The sequence below is a fragment of the Quercus robur genome, chromosome 2, assembly GCF_932294415.1.
Source record: "Quercus robur chromosome 2, dhQueRobu3.1, whole genome shotgun sequence".
NCBI classification, from domain to species: Eukaryota; Viridiplantae; Streptophyta; class Magnoliopsida; order Fagales; family Fagaceae; genus Quercus; species Quercus robur.
This window is the reverse complement of record NC_065535.1, coordinates 9,308,498-9,320,902: the sequence shown is the minus strand read 5'-3', so window position 1 is coordinate 9,320,902 and position 12,405 is coordinate 9,308,498. Positions and strand designations below refer to the sequence as shown.

The 12,405-nt window shown below is 40.3% G+C and overlaps 1 pseudogene; it reads left to right on the top strand.

Annotated features, from left to right (window-relative positions):
• Nucleotides 1-6,515: 6,515 nt before the first annotated feature.
• Nucleotides 6,516-12,357, top strand: LOC126712223 (uncharacterized; annotated as a pseudogene).
• The last annotated feature ends 48 nt before the right edge of the window (nucleotides 12,358-12,405 follow it).

The window sequence follows — 12,405 nt, the reverse complement described above, 5'->3', positions numbered from 1 at the left end:
TGCTAAGTTTGTCTTAAACCCATGCCAATTCATCATATGCATAATCATTAAAAAAACCCCCCAAAAAAATGAATTAGACGGTCAAAAAATATTATCATCCGAACACTAATGCCCATAATTGTGTTTATAAATGTGCAACTTGTCTAGAGGCAGACAAATTTTTTCATCAGTTGAGGTAACATGGTGTGTTTGCTACTAATAATAGTTAGTGTTAGTAGTAGACTTATGTGAAAGTAATGTTCTAATCACAACTTATCACACACTAGTAGTTTTGAATACAATTATGAAACATTTTGTCTCTTAGCATTACTCACGAACCACATAATTGGTGTATTTTGGATTTGAATTAAATCATCTTAGTACTGCGTCAAATTGATGATGGTAAAATCCTTGTTTTTTTGTCACTATTAAAAGAAGAAGAATATCACAACCTTGTCAATCAGATGGAGAGATAAGATATATATGTGAGAAGCGTCATGGACCTTTGCAAATAGTAAATGGACAAATCATGCTACCAGCTCATCTTATATATATTACAAAAATGTAAAAGTTATATATACATAGCTAGAGCACCAAAGTCCTTGTTTTTGTAATTATTTTATTTTATTTCTCATGTTGTGTACTGTGCAATCCTTTCTTATCTTGTTTTAGTTTGTCTTCTTTCATACTACTACTACTTTGGCTATATGTATATATAGTTGTATTCTTTTGTAAAGAGGCAACTAATGCAATAATAAATTCTCTTTCACATTTCCATAGTCTTTTTTTTTTTTTTTTTTTTTTGATAAGTAAGATGATGTATTACTAAAAAGGCAAAGACAACAATTGGGGAACCGGTCCATCAACTTCCTTACAAAAGACCCATGGAGGGATGGAAGAGATGGGTTGGGGTCCCCAATTTAGAGAAATACACGCCCAACGGGCTAAATGATGAGCAAGCTCATTACAAGAACGATAACAAAAGGAAAATTTTGCAACTGAAAAGTAAGGAAAAAGGTTGCGGATGTCTGAGATAATGGAAGAGATTTCCCATGGTGGATCAGAAGATGGGCAAACTATAGAGTCAATGACAACCTTGGCATCGCCTTCAAAGATCACAAACTTGTAACCAAGATTTATTGCTGTGGACATGGCAAGGAGGGCAGCTTTGGCTTCGCCCCAAACCGGGGATTGAGAAGGTTCCTTTGCTGTACAAACTGAGATAATCATACCATTAGGATCACGACCAACAACAGAGATGAAGGTCGCATTTGGTCTAATGGCAGCGTCGAAGTTGAATTTGATCCAACCTATTGGTGGGGGGTGCCATTGAGAGGCAGTGGTGGGGGATATGGATAGCCAAGCATCAGAATGAGACTTGAAAGATCTATTGATGTCAGCAGCCAGCCGATTAGGAGGGTCGAACAAGTCATCAAAGATCAGTTTGTTTCTACTCCACCAGATGCAGTCACACGTGATTGCAGCTAATAGGGAGAAGGATGGGCCAACTGATGGGCAGAGACCAAGGAGACTCACAGGATTTAGGATGGACTTAATCCAATCAGATGCTGACTTTGGTGGGATGGAAGATAGATTGATGGGGATACTTGTGTGTCTCCATACAATAATGGCAAAAGGGCACTCAAACAAAACATGAACCATTGATTCTTGATGATGATGACACCGGGGACAGGATGAATCCAACCCAGCCATTCTTCGAGCAAGAAATTCTCTAGTGGGGAGAACATCCCACGCAATTTTCCAAATGTGGTATTTGAGTCGTTCATTGAACTTCATGGACCATAATCTCTTCCATTCAACAGCAGTAAGGGGACCAGAATTTGAAAATCTGGCATTTTGGTCAACAAGGTAAGCCGACTTGACAAAAAATTTTCCACTTGGACATTTTGCCCAAAAAATGGAATCTGCAACTGGAGTGAAAGGAATGTGGATTTGTTGAATAGATGAGGCTGTATCATGGTCGAAGAGGTTGTGGAGAAGAGCTCGGTTCCACTGTCTAGTTTCAGGAACAATTAGTTCAGAAACCAATTGTTGGTCTGGCAGCAAGGTTATGTGGGTTGGGGTGAAGGATGGAAGTGAGGGAATCCATGGGTCATGCCAAATGTTCACCGAAGAACCTGATCCAATGAGGTAGCAGTAGCCTTTTTTTATCAAAGGAATGCTTTTGTGAATGCCTTTCCAAATGTAGGATGAGTTTTGTTGGAGGGTAGAGGTTAGGAAGGGACGACCACGAAGGTATTTGGATTGGAGGAGGTTGGCCCAAGGTTTATCTGCACTAGATGCAATAATCCACCCAAGTTTGGATATTAGTGCATTGTTGATGTCATGAGCACGACGGAAGCCCAAACCCCCAGCAGATTTTGGTTTGCATAAAGAATCCCACGCTTTTGGATAGATATGGTGACCGGAATCAGTAAAACCCCAGAAAAAATCTCTGAGTCTGGCATCAATTTTACTGCAAATAGACTTTGGAAGCTTAAATGATGACATCCAATAAGATGGTATTGAGGATAGCACAGACTTTATAAGAGTAGCTTTGGCAGCTTGTGATAAAATCTTTGCTTTCCAACCAGAAATTCTGCTGTTGATTTTTTCCAAAATGGTGTTGAACTGAGCTTGGTGACCTCTTTGGATATGAGTGGGAAGCCCAAGGTAGAAATTCTTGGAAGTTGGTTGGTTCAAACCAATCAGGTTGCATAGAGAGATTTTGCATGATGGAGAAACATTTCGACTAAAAGTTATTGCCGATTTCCTCTTGTTGATGGAAAGCCCAGACCAATTCTGAAATTGAGTTAAGCAAGATTGGACAGTCGCAAGGTCATCATGGTTAGCCCAAGAAAATACCACAAGATCATCAACAAACATAAGATGCGAGATTGGGGGGCAATTTCTTGCAATTTTGATGCCTTGGAGAGAACCGTCAGCCTCTTTCTGAAGAAACAATCTAGACAAAACATCAGTAACCAAAATAAAGAGGAAGGGAGAGATGGGATCACCTTGACGGATGCCACGGTTAGAGGTGAAAAAACCTGCTGGAGAGCCATTTATTAAGATGGAGAAGGATGGCGTAGAGATGCATTGACTAATCATTTGAATCCATTTGTCTGAGAAACCAAAATGCTTGAAGATTGAGAGCAAAAAAGGCCATTCGACCTTGTCAAAGGCTTTTTCCAAGTCAAGGTTTAGGGCTGCCATACCAGAAGTGCCTGTGCGTTTTTGATGAAGGGTGTGGAAAATTTCATGAGCAATGATTGAGTTGTCTTGGATGTTTCTACCAGGAACAGAGGCAGCTTGCCATGGAGTGATGAGTTTAGGAAGGAGAATTTTTAGGCGATTGGCTAAGGTTTTGGAGATTATTTTGTAAGAAACATTGCAAAGGCTTATTGGGCGGAAGTTATTTACAGTGGATGGGTTAGGGGTCTTGGGGATAAGAGTGATGAATGTGTGGTTCATTTCTTTTAACATAAGACCACTGGCGAAAAAAGATTGAACCATGGCGATGACATCTTTGCCAACAGTACCCCAATAGGATTTGTAAAAAATGGCAGACATACCATCGGGACTAGGGGATTTGGAAGATGCGAAGCTGAAAGCAATAGATTTTATTTCATCATCAGAAGGGATGGCACATAAGGCTTCATTTTCTTCAGAGGATATAGAGTGAGGAATGATATTTGAGAGATCGATATGGTGGCTTGGATTGGTATGTTGGGAGGTGAAAAGATTTTTATAGTAATTGATGAAACAATCACTAACCAGATGGCGTCCTGACAACCAAGAACCATTTTCATCTTTTATAAAATCAATTGCATTCTTCCTTCTTCGGATAATGGTGGATAGATGGAAAAATCTGGTATTGAGGTTAGTAGAGGTCAGCCATTGATTACGTGATTTTTGACGCCAATGCATATCTTCACGAATCATGCATTCATTGAGCTCACACAAAAGAGAGTTTTCTGAGGAAAGGTTGGAAGCAGATGGAGGAAGGTCTTGGATTGTGTTTATTTGAGCAGTGAGAGTCTTGATTTTAAAGTGGATGTTGCCGAAGACATCTTTGTTCCATTTTTTCAAGGAGGATTTGGATTCTTTTATTTTTTGGGAAAGGCAAAAGGCTGAAGTGCCAATGAACTGTTTGGACCAGGCAGATTTGACAACAGCAAAACTGGAGGGGTCACGGGTCCACATTGATTCAAAACAGAATGGTTTAGGTGTGTTTCGGGCTTCTCCCATGGTACAGAGAAAGATCGGAGCATGATCAGAGGCAATAATGGGATGGTGAAGGAGGTTGGCACGCGGGAAAAGAAGCCTCCACTGGTCATTTGCAATTGCTCTGTCTAAACGCTGTTTAATGGTACCAACAGAACGTTTATCTGACCAGGTGAATTTATTACCTTGAAAACCAAGGTCGATGAGACCATTGTTGGTGATGAAGCCAGAGAAACCGCCATCGGAGGATGAGGCAAAAGGGCGACCCCCCTGTTTTTCTGACTGGGAGAGGATGCAATTGAAATCACCAATCCCCACCCAAGCTCCACCAAAAGAGTTTAATGTGGTTTCAAGATTGTTCCAAAAGTTGGCTTTGAGAGAAGAGTATGGGGGACCATATACAAGGGAAAGCATCCAGGGAGTGTTTGGGGGATCAGAGAAGATGATGACGTTGATAAGGTTGTTGTTGGAGTAGAGAGGTTCAATATCCAAACCATTTTTCCAAGCAAAACAAAGGCCACCAGCTTTTCGAATTGGATTGATATAGACAATGTTTACAAAACCAAGTTGGGTAAGAAGAGGAGAAATTTTACGTTTAGGAATTTTTGTTTCAGAAAGAAAGATGCAATCGGGGTTGACATCTCTCAAAGGGCCCTTGAATTTTTGGATTGCCGCAGCCCGGGCAAAGCCACGACAATTCCAAGAAAGAAGCTTCATGGGGGGTTGGGGGCATGGGTAGGCCCGCCTCCTCAGCCATAGGTAAAGTCAGATTTGAAAATGAATGGGTGGATTGGAAATGGTTTTTGGTTCTAGCCAATGTCTTCCATTTGGGTTTGGCTTTAATATTCTGGGGGTAAGAACCAAGATGGAAGAGGGGGATATGCTCGGGTGAAGGAGGGCAGGATGGAGGTGGTAGAAGTTTTAACTTCAACTTTTTGTTGCTGGAATTTTCTGGGGATGAAGGGAGTTTTCATTTGGTAGCTGTGGAGGTATCCATAGGAATTTGAATTTGGAGGGAAGAGAGGTCAGGGCATGAGAAGTTGGGCTGGATGATGGGTGATGATGGTTTATCATTGAGGTTGACAAAAGTGATCCATTGGAGGACACGAGATTGGGCTTCAGGAGCTTTGAGCCATGATCCTAATGGATTAGAGTCAAGGATGTTAGGCCCAAGAGAGGGGATTAGAGACTCTAGGATAGATTGTGGGCTTTTTGTGGGCTCAAGTTGATGTTGGGTTCGGTTAAGAGAAGGGCCCATTGTTATTGTTGGCTTATGGATACAAGTGTCTAGGTGGGTTATGTTAGGTAAAGGGGTAGGAGGGTGAGAGTTTTCAGATATTTCAGCCTGTAACGTGTTATCAGAGAGATTGTGGGAGGTGATGGGATTTGGCAAGAGCTTTGTGGTCGGGAAATGGGGATGAGGGGATGGGGATATGGGATTTGGGTGGGTGGTGTTAGGAGTTGATGCTAAAATTACGGGAAGGGTGGCTTGGGGATTTGACTTGAGGGAGGTAGGTGGAGTGTTTTGGTTTGTTTCTTGGGGTAAGGGACTGACCTGGGTATTGCTTGTGTCAGAAAAAGGAGGGCTAGAATCAGCAGCCTCCTCTTTCAGAAATTCCAGCCAGGTGAGGGCCTTGAGGCCGGAGTTGCCAGCTTTGATCCAAGGGCCAAATCCGCGGGGGCCAAGATGAAAGTGGTGCAGATGACTTTTGTGGTGGATCGGCGCTGTACACTGGCTTCTGGCATGCCCAAGTTTGCCACATCCAAAACAAAAATCTTGAAGTTTCTCATATTTGAAATCTATCCACATATCTGGTTTTGGATGGCAGTCTAGATAGAAACCACAAAGGAGTGGTTCATTGACATCAATCTGGACTTTGAGGCGAAGGAATTTGTTCCAACAAAGGCTGCCCTTGACTGGGAGTTCAGAGTCCAGAAGCTTACCCAGTTGGTTCCCAATGGTGTCTGCATTTTCTTGGTACATCCGGTCAGGAGGGAGGTTGTGAACTTGGACCCAAAATGGTGACCAAGTGAAGTCAATGTTGCAAATAGGGGTGAGGCTATTGCAAGGTTTGAGGACCAGAAGAAATCCTTCAACAAACCAAGGGGCAAGATCAAGAATGGTTTGCCTGTCATCTTCAAAATTGAACCTGAAAAGGAAAAGGTTGTCTCCCACATCATTCACTGAGACACCACTGGTTGTTTTCCAAGCTTTAGATAGGATAGCTCGAATTTTGTTTCTGTTGATGGTTTTGCGTGCTATTAAACGACCAGCTAGACCGAGAGATGACAGTTCTTTGGCTGCCTCAGGTTTTGCTGGGAGAGAAAGGGATGAATTTGAGTAGTGGGGATGTTTTTGGTTGTGGGTTATTATATTAAGTTCTGGTTTGTTGGTATTGGTTTCCATGATTGGATGGGAAGATAAAATGTTGGGATGAAAACGCAGATAACGGGGAAAGCAAGGGAGATTGAGGGTATTTAGTGATATAGCTGTTTGAAATTGTTTGAGAAAATGGGTTGTGTTGATGTTTGTCGGATGAGAAAAGGTTGGATTATGGGTTGATATTTTCCAGATGTGGGAAAAGGAAAAGGTGGGATTAGTTGGAGGAAAGGTTAAAGAAAGCTTGGGTAAAAGACGAGGATGATTTGTGAAAAGTTTGGAAAAGCAAGTGGATTGTGTGTGGAAGGTTGGAAAGAAGCCACATACAGTGGAGAAGGACCATAGACGGGCTATGGAGAGAGCCACCACTGCAAGCAGAGTGGATCCATTTCCATAGTCTTTTACATTCTCCTTGTGTTGTAATTGGTATAGAACCTCCTCCTACTTATCTAAAAATAAAAAATAAATCTTTCTACTTTTGAGAATTTTGTTTTGTAATTAAGTGTGAAATGGTCTATCTTGTCTAAATCCAAATTAAAACAAGTGTAATTGGTATAGAACCTCCTCCTACTTATCTAAAAATAAAAAATAAATCTTTCTACTTTTGAGAATTTTGTTTTGTAATTAAGTGTGAAATGGTCTATCTTGTCTAAATCCAAATTAAAACAAGTGTGGGTTTTATTTTATAGGCAGTTAGAATGAAAGGACATTAAAAACCAGTTAAGCATATTGTTTATAATAAGGTTGAATTACGTGACTTAACAAACACTTTTCATCGCCTCTTAATTGATGATGTTAAGTCACAGTACCAACTAATCCATTGTAGTCCAGCCCGGTTAGGATACCCGGGGTCAAATCCCGGCAATGGAAAATTCCTCAAACTGCAAAACCCTTAAACCTCAAAAGGGGTTTTTGGAAATTAAAAAAAAAAGAAGAAAAAAACACAGAGTCAAAGAGAGAGATGAATGGTTCAGGAGCACCAGATTTCTTCTACAGAGAAGCTCAACGCCTTGGCTATGTTGCTCTCTCTGCCTTCAAGGTACTACTACCTTTCTCTCTCTCTCTTAAAATTTTCTGTTCCTTTTTCTACACTCACACACCCATCTGATATCTTTCTCTGTTTGGGAAAGAACAGCTTTTGCAGATGCAGAAGCAGTACAAGCTGATAAAAGTCTGGTTCATCAGTTCTCGACCTCGGTTGCGCCCCTGGTGCTTGGCTTCAGGTTTTTCCATTTGAAAAACAATTTTTTTTTTTTTTTTTTATGGGTTTTAAAGGGTGTCTTTGTTTTTTGTTTTTGTTTTTATTTTTTTATTTTATTTTTATTTTATTGCTTTTCATGATGTTTTGTTCTGCCTTTTATTTTTTTGTTGTAGGTAGCTTGCCAGAGTTTGGGTCCTCTTAAAACTGGTGGGATTGTTGTGGGCATTGATCTCAAGGTTTTGTTTTTATTTATTTATTCTTCAATATTCATTAATTCTTTAGTTGTTTCTGATGGGTAAAGGAAATTGAAAGAAATGATTGTGATTTTGATCTTGATTTTGTGAAATAATGGTATATGCAGAACAGAAGGTGAAGGTTCCTCCTCGTCACTGTGATGCAAGGGTTAAAACTGTTTGTGCTGATGTCATGAAGTTGCCTAAACACCAAGTTAGGGCTCTCTCTCCTCAGGTACATTCTAAATGTATTTTAATTTGACATATTGTCTGATTATTCATTGATTTTTGAGCTATTTTCTTTTGGGGGTATCTGAGGTCCATAACACCCTTTGCCATTCTCACACTGCCAAGAAAGAAGTAAAACCTTAACTGTGGTCCTAGCTTTATTGAGGAGGGTGTTACTTAGGTTCATTACTTGCTTCCTGGTTCAACCTTTTCGATGTCCCTTGTTTGAAACCATCCCTCCCTGCATTTGCTCTTGTTTTTATTAGTTCCATAATCTATTGGATCCTTATGTTTCCCATCAAAGGGCTAGTAGATAAAGATGGAATGGATGAGCTTTCTATAGATGATTTCTTTGTAAATTCAATTTTTATTTACCCAAAGCAGAATGGCTTAATTAATCCAACGGTTCATCACCCTGGGTTCACTATATTTGAAAGCTTAATTACTTTGCAACGTGGTCTAGTTGTGTTGGTTTTATGGAGCCTAGTTGTGTTTAATCCGGTTGATGACCAGACCCCAATCTGAATAATGTTGCATGATTTTTAATGAGAGATTTACTGAGACTTAGTCCATGAATCCTGTGCGCAGGATGTAAAAGACGCAATATTGTGATTAAGATTTGTTGTTGTCGTGTTTTTGAGAGAGAGGAGAAACTGTAGTTGCACTTTGTGTTTTTTCCTGATAATAGTGAAATCCCTGCAACTTTGTGGACGTAGACAAATTGCCGAACTACGTAAATATTGTCTTGTACGTGTGATTGTTTTTTTTGCGTGTGTTTTCTCTATTTTTTTTGTGTTTCTCACAGGTTGGGAATTCAGGTTAATTCCCTACAAGTTGTTGATTCCTTGACACAATGTATGCTAGGTTTTTTTCTGCTTCTTGTTTTAATACAGATTGGCCCTTAACCTTGTTTGCTTTATTATGTTTGAACCTTTGAAACAAAAGCACTTCAGAGATGAGTGTTCATCTTATCTTAAGATTTAGATAGACTGGGATCTTTATGTATATAATCTAACTTGATAGATCTTAGTCTCTCTCAAGGCAAACCATTTGGGGGTCTCTCTCTTTTTTTTTTTGATAGGTAAGAAAAAATATATTAAAAAAAAAAAAAACAGCTAGATGCAAAAAACACCAGCATGATTACAACAAAAAAAAAAACAATAATTACAAAGAAAGAGAGCTAAGGAAAAGAGGAAGAGAGTCACTAGATATGAGTCCCCAAACCCTAGCCCAGTCAAACAGGGAACTAGAAAAGAGAGCAAGCATTTGGTCCTTAGACCTATCCAAATCCTCAAATGTTCGCCGATTGCGTTCCTTCCAAATACACCACATCAAACACAACGAAACTAAGTTCCAAATGTAAGATGAATGCTTCCCCAACCAATTCCACCAACTAAAAGGAAAGTCTGACACCGTACATGAGGGGACCCATGAAATGCCAAAAATCCGATAGACAAAACACCACAGTCAATAAGCCCTTCTACAATTTAACAACAAATGATCCACTGTCTCACCACAGCAACGACACATAATGCACCAGTCAACAAAATCAAAACCTCTAAGCCATAAGTTATCACCCGTGAGGATCCTATCCCATGCTGTCCAAACAAAGAAAGAGACACGCCGGGGAGCCTTAACCTTTCAAATACCTTTCCATGGAAAAACAACGGAAGAAGAACCATGTAACTTAAGATAAAATGAGCGGACAGTAAAATCCCCATTTTTTGTCAACCTCCATCTCAACCGATCACCATCAGTCCCTGTAGGTAAATAGGCTGCCAAGAGTCGAAAGAAATCAACCACCACATCTGCCTCCCAATCATTAGGACCTCGATTGAAACGAACATCCCAAGTTCTCCCATCCCCTGCTCCTTGACATATTAAAGATGATTCTATAGAAGCCTCTCTATTTGCAGGAAAATTGTACAAGATTGGAAAAGCCAGTTGGAGAGAGATCTCCACACCACTTGCCTGTTCAAAATTTCACTCTATCCCCCACCCCAACCTTATACTGGACATTTTTGTTGAAAATTTCCCGGCCTTTCCTGATACTTCTCCACAAACCATAACCATGAGCACCCCTTCTCAACTTAGAGGTCCACCCCCCCCCCCCCCCCTCCCAATTCTTCCCCAAATTTCAAAGGTACCACCCTCCTCCAAAGCCTATTCTCCTCTTTCCCAAAACGCCAAAGCCACTTTCCTAGCAAGGCTTTATTGAAAGTGGTTAATTTTCTAATACCTAGGCTACCATTAGCAATAGGCAGACACACCTTATCCCATCCCAATAAATGAGTCTTAGGGTCTCCCCACAAGAAATCCCTTTGGAGCTTCTCAATTTTGTTTGCCACATGTGTAGAGATGGTGAATAGAGATAAAAAATATGTGGGAAGGCTGGATAGTGTGCTTTTAAGCAATGTCAACCTACCTCCTTTTGACAAATACAACTTCTTCCACCTAGCTAGCTTCCGATCGACTTTTTCCAAAATAGGATTCCAAATAGAGGGGGACTTATGGGATGCCCCCAGCGGCATACCAAGATAAGTCATTGGCAAGGCCCCAACCCTACAACCTAATATCTCTGCCAAAGCCTGCACATTATTTACCTCCCCTATATGAACCATTTCACTTTTAACTCCATTAACCTTTAAACCAGTCACAGCCTGAAAACAAAGTAACAGCAATTGAACATGCAGGACTTGCTCCACCTCTGCATCACAAAACAATATAGTATCATCCGCGAACAGCAAATGTGAAACACTTTCCCCTCTGCCCCTCCTACCTTCCACCCTAAAACCACTAAGTAAACCTGCCCCCTCCATACGCTTCACCATCGTACTAAACACCTCCATTATAACTAAAAATAAAAAGGGAGACAACAGATCCCTTTGTCTCAAACCTCTAGAGCTACCAAAGAAGTCAGCCAGGGTCCCATTTACCAACATAGAAAACTGCATTGTAGAGATACAGGTTCGAATCCAGCTACACCATTTCTCCCCAAAGCCCATTTTCTTCAACAACTTCAGAAGTGCCTCCCAATTCACATTGTCATAAGCTTTCTCAATATCTAACTTACAAATCACTCCTGGAATCTTACTCTTCATTATGCTATCAACACACTTATTGGCAATGAGAATTGAATCAAGGATCTACCTACCTCCCACAAAACTATTCTGAGATTCAGATATCAGTTGATCTAACACCACTTTCAATCTATTAGCCAAAACCTTGGTCAAGATTTTATATAAACTCCCCACCAAACTGATAGGTCTGAAATCACGAATGTTGGGGGTCTCTCTCTTTCACTAGTGTAGGGATACAGATATGACTTCGTTTTCGTACTGTGCAGCAGAAACAGTTTTCTGTGATTCTCTCGGATATGTGTCCCTTGGTTTCTGGAATCACAACTAGGGATGCAGCTTTATCAGTTGAGTTGGGAATGCAAGCACTTGATTTGGCTGTTGGTAGAGCAACATTACATTCTCTGGATGATAATGTTCAGAAGGAAAAAGAGATGGACAGTTCAGCTTCTGATTTAGAGAATGAGGGTGTACTGCTAACGGGGCCAGCTTGTCATAAAGCTTTTAGAGAGTGAAGATGTGAAAGGTTGGATTGTATTTTATAAATGCAGTATCTACTCTATCTAGTTCTTTTCTAGCTGAAAGGTTGGATATAATTCTTGCTTTTCTTTCTGGCTTTTGCCTTCACAGAATTCAGCCAGATATGCAAACCACTGTTTAAAAAAGCATCATGGTTGAGGCCAAAAGCCACAAGATCTTCATCCAGAGAGATTTATCTGATATGTCAAGGGTTGCAGCAAGCACAAAGATAATTTGTTCCATATAATTGGCTTCTTGCGCCAGACTCAGGCCACCAGAAATCAACAATAGTTGGGCAAAATAGTTTACAGGGAAAAACACAATGAGGCCATGACTATTGCCAATGTAGGAAAATATTCAATTCTTTGCAACCTGCAATGTATTTTATGAGCTTCATTTTTTACTTTTACTTACTGTGTACTCTAGGATGTAGTAAGCCTGGTGTTTGTATTTTCAAGTTGGAAACTGAAATTTCATTAATTGATAAACAAGTCATTGTGACCTGTTTAAGAATTGTTTCTTGTTGTGTGCAGTCGTTCAAACCTTCTATTAGCTTCTATG